Source organism: Hypanus sabinus, chromosome 11, assembly GCF_030144855.1.
Source record: "Hypanus sabinus isolate sHypSab1 chromosome 11, sHypSab1.hap1, whole genome shotgun sequence".
Classification (NCBI taxonomy): domain Eukaryota; kingdom Metazoa; phylum Chordata; class Chondrichthyes; order Myliobatiformes; family Dasyatidae; genus Hypanus; species Hypanus sabinus.
This window is the reverse complement of record NC_082716.1, coordinates 112,505,099-112,520,637: the sequence shown is the minus strand read 5'-3', so window position 1 is coordinate 112,520,637 and position 15,539 is coordinate 112,505,099. Positions and strand designations below refer to the sequence as shown.

At 41.7% G+C, this 15,539-nt stretch overlaps 1 protein-coding gene across 1 annotated transcript in view; it reads left to right on the top strand.

Moving 5' to 3' along the window:
* Nucleotides 1–3,583: 3,583 nt before the first annotated feature.
* LOC132402297 (BTB/POZ domain-containing protein 7-like) overlaps nucleotides 3,584–15,539 on the top strand; it is a 205,918-nt gene continuing 193,962 nt past the window's right edge. Inside the window, exon 1 of the mRNA XM_059985162.1 lies at nucleotides 3,584–3,769. The gene's annotated coding sequence lies outside the window, so the exon portion shown is untranslated. The remainder of the gene's footprint in view (nucleotides 3,770–15,539) is intronic.

Sequence of the window (15,539 nt, the reverse complement as noted above, 5' to 3'; positions counted from 1 at the left end):
ACCCCATACCCTCTGATGCCCTGGCTAATCAAGAACCTATCTATCTCTGCCTTAATTATACCCAATGACTTGACCTCCACAGCTACTCATGAATGGACATCCTTCAATCCTGAAGTTGTGCCCTCTTGTCCCAGATTCCCCTACCATGGGAAATAACTTTGTCATATCTTATCTGTTCAGCCCTTTAACATTCTGAATGTTTCTATGAGATTCCACTCATTCTCCTGAACTCCAGGGAATACAGCCCAAGAGCTGACAGACATTCCTTTTATGGTAACCCTCTCATTCCTGGAATCATTCTTGTGAATTTTCTCTGAATCCTCACCAATGTCAGTATATCCCTTCTAAAATGAGCCCAAAACTGCACATAATACTCCAAGTGTGGTCTCACGAGTGCCTTATAGAGCCTCAACATCACATCCCTGCTCTTATATTCTATACCTCTAGAAATGAATGACAACATTGCATTCACCTTCTTCACAACCGACTCAACCTGGAAGTTAACCTTTAGGGTATCCGGCACAAGGACTCCCAGATCCCTTTGCATCTCTGCATTTTGAATTCTCTCCCCATCTAGATAATAGTCTGCCCGTTTATTTCTTCCACCAAAGTGCATGAACATACACTTTCCAACATTGTATTTCGTTTGCCACTTCTTTGCCCATTCCTCTGAACTATCTAAGTCTCTGTTTCCTCAACACTACCCACTCCTCCACCTATCTTTGTATCATCGGCAAACTTAGCCACAAATCCCTTAATACTGTAATGCAAATCATTGACATACATCGTAAAAAGCAGCGGTCCCAACACCAACCCCTGGGGAACTCCATTGGTAACTGGCAGCCAGCCAGAATAGGATCCCTTTATTCCCACTCTCTGTTTTCTACCGACCAGCCAATGCTCCACCCATGCTAGTAACTTCCCTGTAATTCCATGGGCTCTTATCTTGCTAAGCAGCCTCATGTGCGGCACCTTGTCAAAGGCCTTCTGAAAATCCAAGTACACCACATCTACTGCATCTCCTTTGTCTACCCTGCTCTTAATTTCCTCAAAGAATTGCAGTAGGTTTGTCAGGCAGGATTTTCCTTTCAGGAAACCATGCTGGCTTTGGCCTATCTTGTCATGTGCCTCCAGTTACTCAGTAATCTCATCCCAAACAAGCAATTCCAACAACTTCCCAACCACTGATGTCGGACTTACAGGTCTATAGTTTCCTTTCTGCTGCCTCCCACCCTTCTTAAATAGTGGAGTAACATTTGCAATTTTCCAGTCATCCGGTACAATGCCAGAATCTGTTGATACTTGAAAGATCATCGTTAATGCCTCCGCAATCTCTCCAGCTACTTCCTTCAGAACCCGAGGGTGCATTCCATCAGGTCCAGGAGATTTATCCACCCTCAGACCATTAAGCTTCCTGAGTACCTTCTCAGTTATAATTTTCACTGCACAAACTTCACTTCCCTGACACTCCTGAATGTCCGGAGTACTGCAGGCCTCTTCCACTGTGAAGACTGATGCAAAATACACACTCAGTTCCTCTGCCATCTCTGCATCTCTCATTACAATATCTCCAGTGTCATTTTGTATTGGTCCTATATCTATCCTTGATTCTCTTTTACCCTTGAGATACTTAAAAAAAGCTTTTAATACTTTCTTTGATATTAGTCACTAACTTCCTTTCATAATTCATCTTTTCCTTCCTAATGACCTTCTTAGTTTCCTTCTGCAAGTTTTTAAAAGTTCCCTAATCCTCTATCTTCCCACTAGCTTTGGCTTCCTTGTATGTCCTCTTTTGCTTTTACTTTGGCTCTGACTTCACTTGTCAGCCACGGTAGTGTCCTTCTTCAGTTTGAAAATTTCTTCTTATTTGGAATACATCTGTCATGCTCTTCCCTCGTATTTCACAACACAGAGAGCGAAAGACTTGGCCTAACCTTAAACAAAAAGAAAACTGAAGTAATGGGAATATCAAAGAAACCTGATATCCCAGACTGGAGGATCGTATTGGGAAATGAAATCCTGAAACAAGTTCACAACTTCAAATACCTTGGATCATGGGTAACATCTGATGGCAAATGTGAAACAGACATAAAAGCAAGAATAGCAATGGCAAGAACAGTATTTACAGAAATGAGAAACGGCCTGACGATCAAGAAAACAGCAAGTGACATCGCCTTAGAACTCCCAGCTGCTACATTCTTCCAATGTTGGTTTATGGCTGCGAGTCATGGACCATCACAAATGCAATGGAAAAAGAATCGATGCAGCAGAGATGTGGTTCCCCAGAAGAATGCTATGCATATCGTATCCGGACAGGATCACCAACAAAGAGGTTCTACAGAGAACGAAAACAAAACATACATTACTTAAAAAAAAATCAGAAAACAGCAATCAAAATTCTTTGGACACAGCATGCAAAGAGAGACATTGGAACATTTAGTCACAACTGGAAAGCTGGAAGAGAAGCAGAGGCCGACAGAGAGTGAGAATGAGAGATGGATTAACATCACGGTTAGCAACAGGGGAGGCAACAACTTCTATTTGGAGGGTCAGGGACCGTGATGGATGGAGAGACATGATCGTCCATGCGGAACGGCAAGGCACCTGAACAAATTTACTGTACTTGCAACAAGTGACTCTGGTAGTCTGTAACACACAAAGGGTGTAGTATTATTCAGCTGCCCAACAGCCCTTGGGAAGAAGCTGAATTTCAGTCTTACTGTCTTGGCTAAGATGTTTCTGTGTCTCCTACCAGAGAGCAGGAGATCGAACAGTGTCCAGGATGGGATCGGAGCTGAGCACCTCCAATCCGTCCACCACAAAAAGCAGGATCTCCCGACAGCCACCCATGTCAATCCCATTTCCCGTTCCCATTCCGACATGTCAGTCCATGGCCTCCTCCACTGCCACGAGGACACCACACAGGTTCAAGGAGCAACATCTGGGGAGCCTCTAAGCTGATGGCATAAAGAGTGATCTTTTTTCTAACTGCAAGGAACTGTCCCACCCCCTCCACTCCTTCGCCCTCACCGCTCCCGTTTTCGCCTTTCACCTCACCTGTCTCTCACCTCTGTCTGCTGCTTCCCCTTCCCTGGGCTTCTATAAGATTTCCCCTCCTCCAGCCCTTTATCTCTTTCACCAATTACCGTCCCAACTCTCCCGGGTTCACCTGCCACCTACCAGCTTGTACTTCTTGCTCTCCACCTGATTTATTTCCCCTCTCCTCCCCAGTCCTGCCGAAGGGTCTCGGCCTGGATCGTCGATGCTGGGTTTGTGTCTGTGGGTGTTGCTTTGGATTTCCAGCATTTGAAGATTTTTATCGTGTTTGCTGTAATATGTCTACCTTCTGGGGACAACTACTTACCACGCCTCTCTAAACTTTCTGCTTTAGATTCGTGAATTTTAAATGATCAGCGGAATATTTAATCGTAGGGGACCTTCCAGGCACTTCAGAAACTTCTCTCCAGCCTGGGATAGTTTGGCTTTAAGGCAGCAGGACCCGCCCCTCTTCGCCCATTTGATTGCTGGCGCGGAACGTCCATCAAGGCGCGGGGGGGAGGCTGGCTTCCGGTGTCGTCGCGTCGCCGTGTACAGAGCGAGAGCGCGCGCGCGCGAGAGCGAGCGGGTGAGGGCGATTAAAAGAAGAAAGAAAGATTTAAAAGGGAAAGCCATCGGTTTTTTTTCTTTCTTCTCATGTGGAGTTAGTCTGTGGCGGTCACCGAGTCGGTTGATCATTGGTGGAGATTGAGCGCGGAGATAAACACTTCAGGTAAAACAGTGAGGCCTAATAATGGATGTGGAGAAATTAATTTCTGTGTTTTTAAATCCCCGCAGCAGGCGCGACTTTCACCTTTCTCTGAACAGATAATCAACGCTCTTTCTCTCTGTGTGCCTAGACATGTAGGGTGTCTTATTTTACTAATTTATATATAAATTTAGGTTTGCCGGTGGAAAGTTGTGAATCAGGAGCGCAATTGGAGTGGGAGCCACACCGGACCGGAAGTGGCGGGGTTGTGACTGAATGACGGGTGTGTTTGCCAATCAGAGGGCAACTTGGTTATTGGGTGACCAATGGGCGAGCGGCTGAGCAGGCACATTGTTTGATTGACAGTCCTGTCGAGCCCTGGTATGTGTTTGTGTGTAAACATTCAAGTCACTAACAAGACTGAAGGTTATTATACAGCTGTGCTTTAATTTAGTCCGCAGGGTTGTTTTGCATCAGCTTGTGGTATCGTGAAATGAGGCGGCTAAGAGGGTAGTCCATGTTATTTAAATCGCAAAACTTAAAACTTTTGAGCAACTTTTAGCTGGAGTGTCAGTATCCACAGGAGACTGGAACCAAAATTTCGGTAGTAATGTCAATGGTTATAAATTATCAGCTTAATGTAAGCCAGGAAGATTTATCATTGTCAAAAAGGGGTGGAAAGGGTAATGAGAATTTATTTTTGCAAAATCACAGCAACAGGCTTTCAGTTGCATTGTGGTTTGTACTTATCTGCTCCATGTAAGGAGGTCAGATGGCTTTTTTCTGTGAGCTGGAAAGAGTTGGATTTTTTTTTAGCTGCAAAAATTGAATGAGACAAAGGAAGGTAAGCCTTTTAAAATGAAGGGAAGGCTTTCTTCTTTCTGTAGGTCATTTAAAAAAAAATCCTTTGCTTCACAAGCGATTCTGTAGATGCTGGAAATCTTGAGCAACCCACACAAAGTGCTGGAGGAACTCAGCATCTCAGACAGCATTGATGGGAAGGAATAATAAGACCCTTTATGAATCTGATGAAGGGGCTTGGCCTGAAATATCAACTCTTCAAACTGCTTCATAGATGCTGCCTGACCAGCTGAGTTCCTCCATCCTCAGTACTTAGTCTTACTTTTCCCAGTTCTGATACAAGGTTTATGACCTGGCTCTAACTTCATACCTTCCAGAGAAATTCCAACACCTGCTTTTACTTTGCATTTCTGAAAACAAGTAGTCATAAGGTGTTTTATGGGCCAGGTATTAGAGATGTTTTGATGCTGGGCCTTATGGAGATATTAGAAGAAGTACCCAGAGAATGTTGAGTTGGAGATTAGAATAGAAAGCTGCAGCCTGCAGTCAATGAGCCATGCAGCGCTAAATCGAACTGAACATTCCCAGTCTGTTTCAATGACTCTGTGGTTTGATGTTTTGTGCTTTTCTCTTGTTTTTGCAGTTTGCATGATTTATTCTTTGTATTTTTGCATGTTGGGTGTTTGAACCTCTTTGAACGTGTTCCATGGTGGTTTTGTTTCATGGTTTATCTTTAGGAAGATGAATTGCAGGGTTGGATAATGACACTAAGGGTACTTTGAATTTTTGGTGGTAAAGATTAGGTTATTTGAAACTGAGCCAGGTTTACTGATATCCTTTAGAGAAGGATAGTTTGGCTGTCTACAATTGTATATTGTCAGAATCGGAATCAGGTTTAATATCACCAGCATGTGTCAGCAGTACAATGTTTTTGTGGCAGCAGTACAATGCAGTACACAATCGTAGAGAAAAACTGAATTACAATAAATATACAGTATATAAAATAGTTAAGTAAGTAGTGCAGATAAAAGTAGTAAGTTGGTGTTCATGGGTTCAATGTCCCCATTCATAAATAGATGGCAGAGGGGAAAAAGCTGTTCCTGAATCGTTGAATGTGTGCCTTCAGGATTCTGTACCTCCTTCCTGGTGGTAACAATGAGAAGGGGGCATGTCCTGGGTGTTGGGAGTCCTTAATGATGGACGCCGCCTTTTTGAGGCATCACTCCTTGATACCATGGGGATTAGGGTGCACAATGGAGTTGACTAAGTTTACAATTTTCTGCAGCTTATTTTGATTCCATGCAGTGCCACCCCAGACCCCCAATATCTGACAGTGATACAACCTGTCAGAATGCTCTCCGTGGTACATACGTAGAAATTCACGAGTGCCTTTGGTGACATACCAAATATCCTCAAACTCCTAATGAAATATAGCCACTGTCTTGCCTTCTTTCTAGCTGGATTGATACGTAAGGCCCAGGGTAGATCCTCAGAGATCCTGACACCCAGGAACTTGAAATTGCTCACTCTCCCCACTTCTGATCCCTCTATGAGGACTGGTGTGTGTTCCCTCTGGAGTCCATAGTCACTTCTTTGGTCTCACTGATGTTATGATTGACTCTTGCTTAACTCTTCAGTCCTGGGACAGTTATGATGAATGATCAGCTTCATTGAGAATCCCCTCCACATTCAGGCATGGGGGGGGGGGGCGGTGTGCTAAAACTGAGAGTGTAAGTTTAAATCAGCGATGAGAGATTTAAAAGGATCATCGAGGGCAAATTCTTAACACACATTTGAAAAAAAAGCTGCCAGAAATGGTGTTTGAGCAAGCACATTAGCAGTATTTAAAAGTACATAGGAGGGGTTAGAGGGCATTGGGCAAGTTGGACACAAGGGTCTGTCCATACTCAATCACTCCGTGACAGTGCCATGGTCAGTAAGTGGAGCAGACTTTCCTCCAGTCGGATTGGCCTGACGCTTTGCCGTTAGACACTTAAGCTCTAGGGTGTCATGTGCAGTCTTTGTAGAATTCTGAGGTCATTCTGGATGGCAAATGTTGGCATACTTGTGGCTACAGATTCTTTCCTTTGGACCAACCCCCTTTAATTTACCCCCGGAAGGCTGATCAAACACCCAAGCCAGCAAGCAAGACTCTTTCAATTTAAAAATACATGCCACAGAATCTTGAAGGTCCCACTTTAAACTCTTGTTCTTTAACTTTTTTGCATAAGTATGTTAAGACTTTGCCTATGTTGTCATGAATTGACTGAGCTGTCATATTTCCCTCCTCCTTTGCTCTACATCTGCATGTTGGAGCGGGTGAGAAAAGCCAGTTTTATATATATATATATTAAAAAAAAGATTTTGCCCAGTGCTGACTGTGCTTCCAATGAGAACATTGTGAGCTTTGTGACACTGTAAAATCAAAAAAGTGAAGGCCTGTCATGGAAACCAATTCTTCCTTTGCAGTTTGCCATCCTACTGTGTTTTAATCTACTCTCTTTATCCTGCCCCCTCTTCTCTCCCCAACTTAAAAACTGATGCAGCAGAATAAGCTAGAATGGGTAATTCAGCCCCTCAAAACCTGTTCACCTTGCTTGCTTTGTCCGCTGTCCTTTGATACTCTTGGTTTGAACTGTCAAAGTTCAAAGTAACTTTTATTATCAAAGTAGATATGTCACCACATACAAGCCTGAGATTCATTTTCCTGCGGGCATACTCAGCAAATCTATAGCATAGTAACTATAACAGGATCAATGAAAGATCAACCAGAGTGCAGAAGACAAAAATTGTGCAAATGCAAATATAAATAAATAGCAATTAATAACGAGAACATGAGATAAAGAGTCCTTAATGTGAGATCATTGGTTGTGAGAACTTCTCAATGACGAGAGAACTGAATGTAGTTATCCCCTTTTGTTCAAGAGCCTGATGGTTGTGGAGTACGAACTGTTCTTGAACTTGGTGCTGTGAGTCCTGAGGCTCTTATACCTTCTACCTGATGGCTGCAGTGAGAAGAGAGCGTGGCCTGGGTGGTGAGGATCTCTGTTGGTTTTTGCTTTCCTACAACAGCATTTCATGTAGATGCAACCTTACCCCAGATCTAAACTTTTGGATCATTTTATGTTTACTGAAGTATATTATAAACCAACGGTACTTGTGTGGAAATATTTCCCAGCTCTTTTCCTTCTCAGTCTTGTTCTAAGTTATAGGCTGTGCTTCCCCCAAAGTGTCTTTTTAATATTTTTAGAAACTTTAATTAAAGCTCTCTGGGTGGGACCAGGTGAAAATGAAGTTAAGAATTTTTGAACGTATACTTGTGTTCTGACTTCAAAGTTAAAGAGAGTAAACACAGACATGAGCACTTCGGCTTACTGTATCATGGCAACCATCACATCCCATCCCATTTATACAAATCCCACAGGAACAGGCCCTTCAGCCCACGGTGTTGTGCTGAACCAATCAAATGGAAACTAAACTAATCTCTTTCACCTGCACAGTGCCCATCCATATCCTTCCATTTTCCTCATATTCTTAACTCTTTAAAATTCTAATGTTTCTGCCTCCACCACCACACCAGGCACCCACCACTTAATGTAAAAAAAAACAACTTGCCCCTCACATCTCCTTTGGAAATTGCCTCCCATCTTAAATGCATGCCTGAGGGTATTACACATTTGAACCTTTAGAAGATATGGTCTATCATCTCTTTCTATGCTGCTCATAATCTTACAAACCTCTATCAGAGTTCCCCTCAGCCTCCGCCACTCCAGGGAAAACAACCCAAGTTTGTCTAACCTCTCGTTATAGCATGTCTTCTAATTCAGGCAGCATCCTGGTACATCTCTTCTGCACCCTCTCCAAAGCCTCGACAGCCTTCCTGTAATGGGGCAACGAGAACTAAATTCAATACTGCAGATTCGGCCCAATTAGAGTTTTATAAAGCTGCAACATAACTTCCTGACTTTGAGGATCAATGCTTTGACTAATAAAGGCAAAAAGCAAAGTTACCAAACCTGATTGGGTTGAGTAGTTCTCCGATCTTGGCAATCCAATTGCAAAAGTTTCATCACCATATGAGGAGACATCATCTGTGCATTGTTCACTTGTGTGTCCTCTGAATGCTTGGCCTTTATATACTTATCAATCAGTTGGTTGGTCATCATTACAAAAGCTCTGTTGTGACATAGGGAGGGGGTTTTGTTGCTGATTAGTTGCGTGGTGAACTCTGTATACCGTCTGAAATTTTGCCAGCGTTGGCTTATAAATGCGATTGAGGTCTACATGTCTGTTTACAGAATTGTTTGTGGAAAACCGTGCCACTGGGAAATCTCTTGCATGCTGTGTGTTTGCTTGTGCCATGCCTTTCACTGATGCCCAGTCAAATTTGTGCCCCGTCCAGCATTCGGAGAACACACTACAAGTGATGTTTCTTTGTGTGGTGACAAAACTTTTGCAAATGGATTGCCAAGATCAGAGAACCACTCAATACAGCCATCAGCTACCTGAGCTACACATCTTCCAAATTATTTCTGGTACTGTATCTGATTCTGATCAATAAAATCTTCATAAAGGTGTCTTTATCATTCTTGTCAGTGGTTTGCAATGTATATCAAATGCAAGGAATTTTTTTTTTTAGAATGAATATAATGAACTGGAGTGGTTTCATTATTTCCATCACCATTGCCAAACGTGGCATCATTACCCCTGTGTTAGGTAACTTGATGCTTTCTCCAGGTGTTGCTGATGTGAGACAGTGTAGAATTTGTATAGCAGGGTATTTTTCAAAGAATAGTTACAGCATAAAGATCTCGTGTTCAGTTCTGTGTTGTCAGTGTATATGTTTCAAGCAAAATTTATATTTAGTCTTGCTTCACTTCACTGAAACTATTAGTTGAATTTCTTGGCCTCGCTCTTCGACACTCGTTGTAAATCACTTCTGACTGGAGAAAGCAGATTTCTCTCTTTCTGCGCCGAGCTTGCATAGCAGGGGTTAGATGCAGCATGCAAGTGGGCACCTTCCTTTCATGCTGGCATGCTCTGCAATTAACCCAATCCAAACATCTGCTGTGTACAGATGTGCATTTTCTCAGCCAGCTGTGGTATCTGAGTTAGACCACCAATTTGGATTGTTACCCAGAACTTTCAGACTGACCAAGCCCTTGTGTGTGTGTGTGTGTGTGTGTCTCTCTCTCTCTCTCTCTCTCTCTCTCTCTCTCTCTCTCCCCCCTCTCCCCCCCTCCCTGCCAGCAGTAATGACATAGTGTGGTACAAGTGGCTTTTTTAAAAAAAAAGATATTCTGTCGATCCTGGAACTGCAAAACAGACAAAATGCTGGAGGAACTCAGCAGGTCAGGAAGCATCTGTGGAAGTATATCTGTAACTCTGAAGCCTTCATGAATTTGTAACTTTTATAAAATGTAATGTGACAGAACCTATGAGTTCCCAGAGTGCTAGTTTGCTGGCTTCTAGGAAGATATTTGTGTTGTATGACGGGCTGTGTGTGTTTTATGGCGGGGGGGTGGGGGGGAATGTTTTGACAATAGTGGAAAAATAGGACACAGCTTTAAAATACAAATCAAAGAACAAATGGTAGGAACTAGACACAGTTGCAGGTAACAGAGGAATGTTATGTTAGGAATGACCTAATTACTGTTTTCTGTAAAACATATCGAAGTGGTTGAGCGAAAAGGTTGAAGCTATTCACCAACATAGCATGTGGAGATGTAGCTTCCTTTGTAAGTCAATAATAAACACAATAATTTGGTCCACTGCGAATTTGATGTAGTTTATTACTGTGTGTTAGAAGACTTAGCTGAATGGCACACGACACTTCAATGAAAAGGAATAAACAGTCAAAGTTTCTGGTTGAGAGTCTTCATCATGTCCTGAAACTTCAACTGTTCATTCCTTTCCATCGATGCTGTTTGACCACCCAGTGGCTTTTTTCAGGCAAGAATGCTGAAGTAGTATTTTGAGCTTCTGATTTGCCCTCCTCTCTGGACTTGTCAGATGGAAATTGATTTTTATTAAACAGTAAAGCTAACGGTTACAGTACAACACACCTAAGTTTAAAAAGAACAAAATAAAGTCAAAGGGAAAATAATAATAAGTTGCATATGTTACCATATACCAAGTTGAGATTCATTTTTTTTTCAGTCATCTACAGGAAAATAAAGAAATATTATAGATTAGGGGGATTGAGTTCAAGAGCTGCAAGGTAATTTTATAGCTCTATGAAACCCTGGTTAGACCACTCCTGGAATATTGTGTTCGTTTGTGGTCGCCTCATGATAGGAAGGATGTAGAAACTTTAGAGAGGGTGCAGAGCAGATTTATGAAGATGCTGCTTGGATAATAGGCAGGTGTGAAAAGGTAAAAGACCATAGTGGAGAATAGAGGGAAGGGGAAGGGAAAAATATTGTGTACAGGAAGGAGAAACCTGTATTTGTGCCATCAGTTTGGAGGCTACCCAGACGGTGTATAAGATGTTACTCCTCCTTTTGGCACGAGGAGGCCACGGTGTGACATGTTGGAGTGGCAATGGGAATTAAAATTTTAATGTGATTGGAGGAAAGTGTAGCGGGAATGTCAGATGATTTTTTTTAAACTGAGTGGTGGGTGCATGGAATGCCCTGCCAGGGGTGGTTAGAAGCAGATATATCTGATAGGCACATGGATGACAGAAAAATGGAAGACTATGTAAAAATGGAGGGAAGAGTTGACTGATTTTAGAGTAGGTTAAAAGATTGGCACATTGTGGGCCAAAAAGTTTGTACTATATTGTACTGTTCTATGCTCTAATTTATGGGGAAAAATGAATATTTAAAAACAAACAAGCATCCACAATGGCTTTCATAAATCAATGTATTGAGTACAGGAGATGGGATGTTATGTTGAAGTTGTATGAGACATTGATGAGGGCTAATTTGGAGTATTGGGTGCAGTTTTGGTCACTTACCTACAGGAAAGATGTAAATAAAGTTGAAAGAGTACAGAGAAAATTTACCAGGATGTTGCCGGGACTGGAGGACCTGAGTGAAAAGGAAAGTTTGAGTAGATTAGGATTTTATTCCTCAGAATGTAGAAGATTGAGGGGAGGTTTGATAAAGGTATATAAAATTGAGGGGTATATATAGGGTAAATGCAAGCAGACTTTTTATCAATGTGTTTGGGTGGGATTATGAATAGAGGTCATGGGTTAGGGTGGAAGGTGAAAAGTTTAAGTGGAATATGAAGAGCACTTCTTCACGCAAGTGGTGCAAGTGTGGAACAAGTTGCCAGTGCGTTTGAGAGAAGTTTGGGTAGGTATGTGGATGGTAGGGGTATGGAGGGATATGATCCCAGTGTACGCCAATAGGAGTGGGCAGTTTAAATGTTTCCAGCATGGTTTAGATGGGCCGGATGACCTGTTTCTTTGCTGTACTTTTCTGTGGCCTTATCCAGTGTGTGAAGGAAGACAAACTGTGCAAACAGAAAAAAAAATACCGTGAGCATGAGTTGTATAAAGCGAAAAATAAAATGAAAAGTATAAAGGTGACAGGAGGTTTCAGTCTTGGCAAAAGTTCTTCAGTGGTGAGTTACAGGTTTGATGCTCTGTGGAGATGAAATAACATCCCATCCTTGGCACAGCGGGGGGGGGGGGGGAGGTTAATGTGTGTCGGATGACACATTTCCTAGGGTAGGTGATTCGGGAGATGAATATGCTCTGAAGAATGTGGAGTTAAGTGAATGGAGGTTAAAAGTGGGGAGGGATGATTCCAAAGTTGACAGACTGTTTCCTGTTTCAGAAAAGTGATAGGAAAATGGGTATAATTCAAGTATTTACCTATCAGCCCAAGCTGAATTTCGATTTTTTTTTAAACTGGCAGTGGGTTTATCTGTCATCTTGATGGACTTTTGCACTCATCAATTTGAATGCTTGGTGCTGGCGAGGAAAAGATACCTATATTCAGTAAGTCATTCAATATGAATGGGTGTGAGGGCACCTGACACAGCTATTACCAGTGAAGAACAATGGAGGTGGGCCTCTGCAGAACCTTTTCAAGTCACTTTTTATTGTCATTTCGACCATAACTGCTGGTACAGTACACACCTGATGGTATGAGCATTGATTTCTCAAACTTCTGGTAAATACCCCTCCTCCTTCACTCCCCATTCCTGTTTTCCCGCTCTCATCTTATCTCCTTACCTGCCCATCACCTTCCCCTGGTGCTTCCCCTCCCCCACCCCCTTCTCCCATGGTCTTTTGTCCTCTCTTATCTCCAGCTCTTTATCTCTTTCACCAATCAACTTGCCAGTCCTTTACTTGACCTCTTCCCCATTTCCCTGTTTCACCTGTCACCTTGTACTTTTTCCACTTTCTTGCTCTGACTTCTTTTCCTTTCCAGACCTGAAGAAGGGTTTCGGGTCAAAACGTCGACTGTTTATGTATTTCCATGGATGTTGCCTAACCTGCTGAGTCCCTATGGTATTTTGAGTGTGTTGCTGTGGATGTGGAATGTTAAACATTACTCACAATAGATTATTTTTCAACACTTTTGCAATGTTACAGTCTAGTACACATCCTTTTAGCTGTTTCTGTTGGTCAGTGGCTTGCGAATGGGTGACTTTCAACTGATCCAGCAGATGAAAAGTTGAGCAATTTGTTTTGACTTGCAGTTTAAAACTTTTAAAAAAATATTTCTATTGTATTATGTACTTACTTCCTATTACACCACTACTGTTTAAGGGCAGCAATGAAGGCCCTTCGTCTCTGGCAGTGTTCAGATGTGGGAGGATTCTTCATTGCTGTCTCCATAGTACTTTTGTTTTTGCTAGTCAAGATTGTTAGCCCTAAGCTGAACCCCTGAACCTCGAAAAGGTGGACCACTTGTAGTCTGGCCTCTACTCTTTGACCTGTTTATGCAAGGTGATCCTACCAAGAGACAAAGCATAAAGCCCCGACTCTAGCCAACATAGCTCTCCGGGTCATTGAGGAACACAAGCCTCCAAACCCAACGACAAGGTTGTGCTCCTCTTGGAGGGCTCAGTTACACCCATGTGACTAATTAACCTACTGACACGTACGCCTTTGAAATGTGAGAGGAAACCAGAGATCCAGAGGACCATGTGTTCATGGGGCTTTATGCTTTGGATCTTGGTAGGATCACCCAAGGGTAGAGGCCAGATTAAGAGTGGTCCATCAAGCCACCAGGATCAGAGGGTGTAGCTGAAGGTTAACAACCCTGTCTGGTCAAACAAAACTGTTACAGAAGCAGCAGTGAAGAATCCTACATTTGAGTGCGACAGAATTCCTGAGTATCTACTTGGGACTGAAAGGAGTGAAAACAGCGAGGAAGCTACTGAGATGATGAAGGAAGCTCTGAACACCGCCAGAGATGGAGGGTCGTCATTGCTTCCCTAAACGCCAGCAGTGTAACAGGCAGTAAATCAATGGAACCAGCAGCAGGGATTTATTTGTGTCTGAAGGGCCTGCTACTGAGCTGTATCTCTAAATACATGGAAAATACCTAAAACTACTAGGGATGCAAAACTTTGTTTTTTTGGACTATCAATTTTGTAGCAAATGTTGATTCTTGTTACCAATAGGATCCTTGGCTGAGTCAGATACTGTCTAGACTGCTTGTCCCCTCCAACTCCCCACAAAAAAATTATTTCCTTCAGCTTTGGAGCTGATCTTCTGTCGGTAGTAGACAACAGTTTAATTGTAAGATTTGTAATCATCTGTTAAAATAAGTGACATCATAACGCATGAGAACCTGAATTTATTGAATTCCATTAAACCCCTAAGTATTAAATAGTTTCCCTTGTTGCCTTGTGTGTGCTGTCCTTTCTGTGCGCGTTATTGTCCCCTCTGAATCATCCAGCCTCGAATATTTATTTGTCAGCTGTGCGGATTTTAAATATTTATCAAGCTGAGAGGATCATACGGGTCTCTGTACCATACATCAGGGGCATTTATCAGCACTGCATACTCCTTAGTATTATCAAGGATTCCACCCATCCATCCAGCGTCTTTGACATTCTACCATCAGGCACGAGACTCCGATGCATAAAGACAAGAACGGTTAACTGAACATGAAAGAATACATAAGCAATGGTTACAGTATAAATGAGTATTCCCAAATCATGGACGATACAATTTACAAATAAACAAGGCAAACCAAGGTATATCATAATATATATTAAAAAAACAGAAAAAAGAAAAAGAAAAAAAATGCAAAAAAACTAATCTAATAACTAATAAGGGAAAAAAAAGAGAAAAAGAAAAAATGGAAAAAAAGGGCTATTTATAATATCTCACAAAAATACAAAATCATCAGTGTCGTCAACTCCGATCCTCTCAACATATATAAAATCGAAAGTGGAAGAGCAAATAGGCTTGGAACAGGGTCATATTACATCATATGAAAATATTGAATAAATGGTCTCCATATCTTTTCAAATTTAATAGAAGTATCAAATATAACACTTCTAATTTTTTCTAAATTTAGACATAACGTAGTTTGAGAGAACCAATGAAATACGGTAGGAGGATTAATTTCTTTCCAATTCAACAAAATAGATCTTCTAGCCATTAGTGTAAGAAATGCAATCATTCGACAAGTGGAAGAGGATAAATGGAGTGAGTCCATCATTGGTAAACCAAAAATTGCAGTAATAGGATGAGGTTGTAAATCAGTGTTCAATACAGTAGAAATAATATCAAAAATGTCTTTCCAATATTTTTTCAAAAGTGGACACGACCAGAACATATGAGTTAAAGACACTATCTCAGAATGACATCTGTCACAAATAGGATTTATATAGGAATAAAAATGAGCTGATTTATCCTTGGACATATGAGCCCTATGCACAACCTTAAACTGTATTAATGAATGTTTAGCACATATAGATGATGTATTAACTAATTGAAGAATTTTATCCCAATTCTCAATAGGGATAGTAAGGTTAACTTCTCTTTCCCAATCATTTTTAATCTTATAGAAGG